Source organism: Mus caroli, chromosome 11, assembly GCF_900094665.2.
Source record: "Mus caroli chromosome 11, CAROLI_EIJ_v1.1, whole genome shotgun sequence".
NCBI classification, from domain to species: domain Eukaryota; kingdom Metazoa; phylum Chordata; class Mammalia; order Rodentia; family Muridae; genus Mus; species Mus caroli.
Window position 1 is genome coordinate 77,976,727 of NC_034580.1, and position 6,158 is coordinate 77,982,884.

Consider the following 6,158-nt stretch of genomic DNA (forward strand, 5'->3'; position numbering starts at 1 on the left):
GAACTCACTTTGTAGACCAGGCTGGCCTCGAACTCAGAAATCCGCCTGCCTCTGCCTCCCAAGTGCTGGGATTAAAGGCGTGCGCCACCATGCCCAGCCTAATAATGTTTTTTAAACCTCCCTAGTAGCCTACTACCCACCAGAGGTAATGGAAAAGAAAGGATACGGGGGAAGTAGACCGGTCTAGAAGTTGTTCTTTGAAGCAAATCCCATCTGTGTTGTCAGGAAATTGGTAGTTTAGTTCACAGGTCAGCAACAGCAGCTCAGTCCAGTCCCAAACACCTCATGGATAAACCAGTGTAGAATCCAAAATAAATTCAAGACCACCCAGCCCCTTCCCCCTCTGAAGGGACTTTCCAAACTATACTAGCAGGCCAAGTGCAGAACCAGATAAGGAAGCTGGCTGACTAAACAATGTTGAAAAAAAAAAAAAAAACCATAAGGGCAGGCGGAGTGAGGGACTAGGGCAAAGGTAGTCACCCTGTGCAAACCAACCAATGCCTGAAAGGGTCACTTGCTATACCAATGAGAATAAGCCAGCTAGCCCTGTTGCCTAAATCTGCCCCTTACAAGGTATAAAAAGTGTGTTCTTTGTTTGTTCAGGGTCTCTTCTCTTGCCTGCATGCTGGGAGGTGGGGGGCAATGCGTTGGATCAATAAAAAAGCCTCTTGCAGTTTGCAGTGATCTTGGTCTCTGTGGTCTTTGTGAGTGAGGGTCTTTTGGCAGACTCCAACACCAGCAGTCTAGTTTGGTACAGTTGGGATAGCAGCAGTGGTGGCACAACCTAGTAGGGACAGCCAGGCCTCAGCCCAACCAGCACCAGTCAGCAGGAAGAACCGGGGCCAACAGGAATGCCAGGAAAAGTTCTCAGCTGTGTCTCTTCAGAAAAGTGAAGATCAGCAAAGATATAAGACCAACAAGCATTGCACAGCTAGCTCTATAAGCAAGCCAAGCTTAGCCTCTGTCACAGTCCATTGAGCCCTTTTTATACCCTCTAAACATCACATGTCCTCTATGAGTCTTGCTTCAGCACATGAGTCTGACTTAACAAAACTCCGTGTGAGTCTGTCTCACAGACATCACTCAGCCAATTGGCCCGAGTCTGCAGAAGTAGCAAGAAGCCTCGGGAGGCCACCAGAAGTTTTTTGGTGCATTTCTCTCTATGGGGTTGCAACAAATGGAGCTCAACTACGCAATGTACATTGGACCAATACATGTGTGTCATTAACGAAGAATCCTTCATCACATGTCTTTTCACATGCTTGTTTTAGCAGAACATTTTTTCACTTGTGCCTGCTTCAGCGAAAAGTTCCTTCACTTGTCTGCCTTAGTTAAACAGCTTTTCGCTTGTGTCCACTTCAGGAAAACACTCTCTTCACATGTTTGCCCCAGCAAAACACCATCCAACACAACTGACTTTCCAGAAGACCCTTAAGTTTCCACTTCATGGGTGGGCATTTGTGATCACTATAGTTATACTTTAATTATGTTTTAATTATTAAGACATATAGAAGACAAAATCACGTCTAATCTGTAACCCCACTTGTCCGAGGACAGATAATTTACTGCAATGCTGGAGGCTCTTCTTGTAAGATAAGCCCCATGTATTCATTTCTCTAAAAAAGCATGGTAGCACCAATTGTACAGGATGTATGCTTAGTCACATGTGGGGAGGAAGGAAGTCAGGATATATGTTTGTTCCTGACTGGATGAAGGTGGGAAATATGTATATCCTATGGGGTTTGTCTTTATAAGTCCCTGTCTAATGTAATTCAGGGCCATACTCTCAAATCCCAGGTAAGGACCTGGCCAGGTCCATGAATATTTAATAAAGCTTGCTTCAACTTTGGCTCAAAAATTGTGGTAGTGTTCTTATTCTTGTCTGATGGGACTAACATTTTCTCAAGGCCCCAGTAAAAACAGCCTACCCATCCAAATTCTAAAGCCATAGCTCAGCATTTAAAGCGCTGACTCAGGAAGCACGCCCTGAGACTTTTCAAGGGTCTGAGGCATACTTTTGGTTTTGTAAACTCTTGGTGTGAACTGCTGTGCTGAGAAAAGCTGCAAACCTCCTCAGAGTCTTCCCCTGGTAGGTCATAGCAAATTTCTGTGACATCACTTCTGTTAGGATCCCAATCTGGGACAAGGAGGTGTTCTATGGGAACAAATACTCTCCTGTCCAGGGCAAAAAGCAAAACATTTGTACTACCTACATGAGGTTCTTGATAGATGGAGCATGGTGACACTAACCACTGGGCAAACTGCCCCCACCCCTTACCTCCTGCCAGGGCCCTGAACAAACTATAGACACTGTTGGGTTGACTGCTCTACTGTGCCTAAGTTAACGTAGGCCAATTTTTTCATGTTCCTCCTCCACATGAAGATCTTGAAGACCTCCTGGGTCTGGTAGCTGAAGGCCTATGCTGTCCTGTGCAGCAGCTGAAGATGCAATGCTGTCTTGTATGACAGCTGAAGACCTATGACCTCTGTCCCACAACAAAGCCATTGAGATCCTGGTGGCCTACTAGAGTATTTGTCCAGGTAGCTGGTAAGTCTCTGTCATTTTAATCAATACAGAGGCCATTTGGTTGATACTTCCTGCTATAATTTATCCTTCTGTGATTCCTGGTGGTGTTGACAGCTAACTGTAGCTTTGTCAGTTTGTCAGCCACAGGCAGTCAGCTTCTCCCTCAAGGCTGCAGTTGCCTGGTCAGTGGATATCATAGGCTTTGTCTTTCCAGAGCTACTAGGTCTCCTGATGAAAAAAACACAAATTCACAGACTGGTTGGCCTCGCTGACAGGCTTCATATGAAAGGACAAACAAGTTCCTGGTGATGCCCAGGGTCCTGAATGTGCGCTTGACAAAGTTTCAGTGCTTGGGCAACCTGGTCTGACTCTCCACTGCCCTTGGTGGACTTTCGCTACACATCTTTTGCTATACTTACGTTTCTCACTGCTAAAGGCCTCTCTCCAAAAGCTAGAGCTGGGATATCAAGCAGCTGGTATAAACAAAAATAAAATTAAGGGGAAAAAAAAACCCCAGTTATGTAGAAAATTGAGTGTTTCCTACTTGCATAAACATTTGGATCATTAAAGAGTATTTGTTAGTAAGCATGAGAGCATTTGAGAATTATTAAAGAAGAAAAACGTAGGGAAATTCTAGAAGCTGACAAACTGTAATTGAACTGCTAGTTGTTTGTTTAACTTTAGAAACAAGGAACTTGTATGAATAGAAAGAGATTTTGATCATACAGTAGATGACAGACCTTGGTACCTTTCTGAAGGCAAAAATAAGCAGTTTTAGGAATCCCGATGTTCTTCTGTTCTTTACAGAATTGTAACAAAGCTAGGAATTGTATTTTAACAAGGGTTCATGACAGAGACACGGAGGAAGGCATCCCAGCTCAGGGAACTGCCTGCCTTCCTGAACAGATTTGTCAGACCAGAACTTTTCTGATAGACTGCCCTTGCTTAAGCAAAGGGGATAAACAATACTTTAAGAAGCAAAGAAGAATGATGGTGATCTTATGCCAAATATAAAAGAAATATAGAGAAAAGAAGGGAAGAATAAAATAAAGGTCAGAGATTTCACTTTTGTAGACAGCCATGTTATCTTTTGATATAATATGTAGTAGGAAATCACTTTTGATCAATTAATCTATGCCAAACTGAAACAGAATAAATTTAGAGTCGTCCTGTCTAGTACTTCTGTAACCACAAAACTTTATGACACCAATCTTAAGGAAGAAGGTGTCGAGTTTAAGGAAAATTGATTTTATCATAATGTTAATTTTTAGTTCTCATAAAACTGCTGTTAGCTTGCTTTGTTCTTCTTTCAATATTCTTATGTAATCAAGGAAGACTTTAGAACAAAATGTATTTTGAAAAGCTGTGTAATCAATAAATACAATTTCTGAGGAAATGATTTTACGTATAAATAATGCCTGAAAGAGACAGAGGTTGTCAGAGTAGGAGAAGTCATACCGAGATGTGCTCCCTCTCTGGCTCCGTCTCTCATGAAACGGATGTCCGTGTCTGATCCTTCCCTTCGCCACTCTTGCATCCACCCTGATTCAGGCCCTGCCCTCAGTCGAGGCTGGTCCCCTATAAGCTTCAGATGTAACTTTATATTATTCTTTATTGGACGGAACTTGCTTTGCAGTGACTGCTCTCAGTAATCAACCACCTGTGTTTCATGGTATTGGATCAGATAAAAAAAGGTTTTAAGGCCCCCCCCCCCCCCCCGGTACGAGGGCTCCGAGTCCGCTGGGCGGCGCTGATGGTGGCAGCAGTAGCAGTAGCAGTAGCTGCGGCGGCGCCATGGGCCTAGCCGGGCTGCAGGAGAACGTCTTTGCTGGGCAGTCAAAGATCTATGCTTACAAATGCTCTGTAATGTGCTCTCCACTTCAGGAAGAGAACTCAGTTGCACATCACGAGGTCAAATGCCAGGAATCTACAGGAAAGGAGAAGAGAAAAGAAACGCTGGGAATGTTATCCGAAGCGCTGTGAAGTCAGATGAACAGAAGAGCAAAGATACCAGGCGAGGTCCCCTGGCACCTTTTCCAAACCAAAAATCCGAAGCAGCAGAGCCTCATCATGTGAGTCTACCAATGTAGCAGTTGCTAAGCAGGCCCTGAAAAAAACCCCTCCCTCTTGGGCAAGCAGGCCCCTCAGAAAACATCTCAAGGGAAAACACAGCAGAATAGAAAATTCACAGATCTCTACCCTGTGCGAAGGAGCTCCAGGAAGAGCAAAGCTGAGCTGCAGTCTGAAGAACGGAAGAAAATAGACGAGCTGACTGAGAATGGGAAAGAAGAAGGCATGAAGATTGTTCTAATTGATAGCAAAGGCAGGGGTGCGATCACTACCAAGCAGTTCTCCGGGGTAGACTTCGTGGTAGATACCATGGGGACCTCATTGAAATCACCAATGCCAAGGAGCGGGAGGCTCTGTACGCACAGGACCCCTTCACCGGCTGCTACCTGTACTATTTTCATTATCTGAGCAAAACCTACTGTGTGAATGCTACTCAACAAACTGCCTGGGGAGACTCATCAGTCACTGTGTGGGAACTGCCAGACCAAACTGCATGAGGCGTGCCTCTCACCTCATCAGTGCCTCACCTCCTCAGTGCCATCAGTGCCTCACCTCCTCAGTGCCATCAGTGCCTCACCTCCTCGTCAGCGCCTCCTGAGACATCGAAGCTGCGGAGGAGCTCCTGTTCGACGATGGGGACCGAAGCAAGGCCTCCATCGAAGCCTACCCTTGGCTGAAGCACTAACCATGTGGACTCCCAGCCTCCCTGCCACCCTGCCTCCTTCAAAGGACAAAGCGCCCTCAAAGGGAAATGAGTTTCACACACACACACACACACACACACACACACACACACACACACTTGGCTAATTCAAATGCTTTTGAAAAGTATATTAAAGATGCTTTTTCATGTAGTCTGTAAGTATCTGTTACAGGTTTCCAAGGTGGACTTGAGCAGATGGCCTTATATTACCAAAACTTTTATAGTCTAGATGTTTTTGTATCTCTTTGCATACAAGCTGAACATCTGTGCTTCCCTCGCAGATTTAGAGAATGGAGTTGAACATGAACTAGGAAGTTGGGCTCTGCCCAAGATGAAAGCCAAGACTCCCCTGCACCCCAGGACCAAGGACAGGCTGGTGTTAGGGTGCTCCTCCCAGCCTGGAACGGTTGTCTCCAAGCTCTTGTTCTCTTCAGCGTCCTGATAGGTGTACGTACTCATGTGTATGAATATTTTTTAGCAAAAGTTTTACAGTAAGCTAGTCTTCTCCTCTGCTTTCTCCAAAGCTTACTGAGCCCGGGGATCGGCAGCCTGGCCAGGAATAGACTTCTTCCCCAGGCTTAAGCTTGTCCAGGCACCTTGAAATGTTAGGGTGGACAGTCAGACTAGAGGTGGGCCAGGAAAAGCACTGTTCTCCTGCCCAAGAAGGGCAGGTCTTCCGAAACTGCATTAATTCTTTATAGAAATGTGAACACTGAATTTATTTAAAAAAAAAAATAAAAACAAAACATTAAAAAAATTTAAAAAAATTTGGAAAAAAACTCCACAGAAAACAACTTAACATGTAAATAGGTTTTGAAGGGAGTAAAATGAACGTGGTTTTCTTTTCTTCTGTTTTTT

At 44.6% G+C, this 6,158-nt stretch overlaps 1 pseudogene; it reads left to right on the top strand.

Moving 5' to 3' along the window:
* Positions 1-4,321: 4,321 nt before the first annotated feature.
* LOC110306246 lies at positions 4,322-5,318 on the top strand (annotated as a pseudogene).
* The last annotated feature ends 840 nt before the right edge of the window (positions 5,319-6,158 follow it).